General features: G+C 43.0%; 1 pseudogene; it reads right to left on the reverse strand.

The window, feature by feature from the left end:
- Positions 1–926: 926 nt before the first annotated feature.
- LOC141507220 (vitamin K epoxide reductase complex subunit 1 pseudogene) lies at positions 927–1,409 on the reverse strand (annotated as a pseudogene).
- Between the last annotated feature and the right edge of the window lie 257 nt (positions 1,410–1,666).

Below are 1,666 nucleotides of genomic sequence, written 5' to 3' on the forward strand. Positions count from 1 at the left end.
CAACTATTTTAGACTGGCTATGGACAATGCTATCCCAATCCAGAGGAAAAAAACAAAATAAAGCAAACAAAAAAAACCAACCCTTCACAATCTGATGAATACTATAAAAACTTTCTCTTATATATATGTCTTTCCTTTAATTCTAATTCCTCATACAAAAAATGACTAATCTGTATACATGTTTATCAAAAATATGTATGTACAATGTTAACCTGACTGTTCACCCCTGAGGAGAGGGGGTGGAAAGGGAGGGTGGAAGGAAATTTTGTAACTTAAAAAATATACATATGCATATGGATGAACATTGAAAACTTTTTATAATATGTATTTGTAAAATAACATATCAATGAAAAAAGAAAGTTATTATGGTGACAAGGAAAACCAAGACAGAATTTCAGAAGATGACAATACTGTCAAAACATTGAGCAAAAATGCAAAGAAAAATGGTAAGTGGTCTCAAGTCTAGATAGAATGTATACAAGAGTTCAAAAGAGCATTTAAAATCATATAAGAAGGGTAGAAGAAAAATTGGTTGTTGTTTGTCCTTTGTTTTCTTTTTTTTGTCTTAATTTTTTTTTTATTGAATAGTATTGATTAGGTTGTTCCCAGCAATTTTTATCCCACCTTCTAGAACTTGTAGTGTAGGAGGAAAGGGTGGAATTAGCAGATGACTCTAGCACAGAGGAGCAGAGGCCTGCCTAGGCATCCTGAAAGCAACCCTCCTTTCTTTGCATATGGAAAGCAAGGAGATGTGGTAGAGATTCAAGAATGGAAAGTTAAGGGAATACAGTCAAACCTAGATTAAATTGTAAGCATGTGCCATCATACTTCAGTCTTCACCCAAACTCTGGTAGTTGATGGTGTGGGCTCCTGGTTGAGATCAGAGTTCATTTAGGGCTTGTCGATCACCGCTAGGAACATGGAAGTCAGTGTTCCTTTTTATTTTGGTCTTGAAGTTGGAAGGGCCTCGGTGCCTTCTGGTAATTGAGTATATAGCTAGACCCAAATTGATGGCATAGGTGGTGACACAAACCAGGCAAAGGTCATAGAGCATAAAAAATAAAATCCATGCCAGGTAAACTGAACCCAAAAGAGAAAGCACGTAGCTGAACATCAATAGTGTGGAAGCCCATGGAGCACTGGAGCAGCCCAGAAGGAGCTGCTGGCTATAAAAGATACGACCCAAGACGCTGCTGGACTGTTTCAGGATGCTGTCGGGACCCAGGAAGGGCTCCACCAGCCCGAAGCCCTTACTCCATCGGGAGGAGAACAGGCGGGAGCAGCTGGCGGCCTCGCCCAGGTCGCAGTAGGCACGGTAGTCCCGGCTCCGGGCGCGAGAGCGCCAGCCCGGCCAGGCAGAGCGCGAGCCGCGTCCTCCCGGGGCCGCCCCAGCCGCCCCGATGCGCCATGCTAGCACCCGAGGCTCCGGGAGCCCCACGGCCGCGGGCAGCGGCGGGCTGTCCTTTGTTTTCAAAGAGGACTGTGACATCAAGGATGTAATTTCATGACACCCAAAGGAATTAGACTTAAATGAGGGAGTGCTGTTCAAAGTCTAAAGTCGCACTTTCTCCTCCTGAGTCATCTGGAGGACTGTATATGTCTCTGGGAAACCTTAACTTAAAAAAAAAAAAAAGTAGATTTGACCAAATTGAAAAGAAGATGCAAA

This window comes from Macrotis lagotis, chromosome 1 (genome assembly GCF_037893015.1).
Source record: "Macrotis lagotis isolate mMagLag1 chromosome 1, bilby.v1.9.chrom.fasta, whole genome shotgun sequence".
Classification (NCBI taxonomy): Eukaryota; Metazoa; Chordata; class Mammalia; order Peramelemorphia; family Peramelidae; genus Macrotis; species Macrotis lagotis.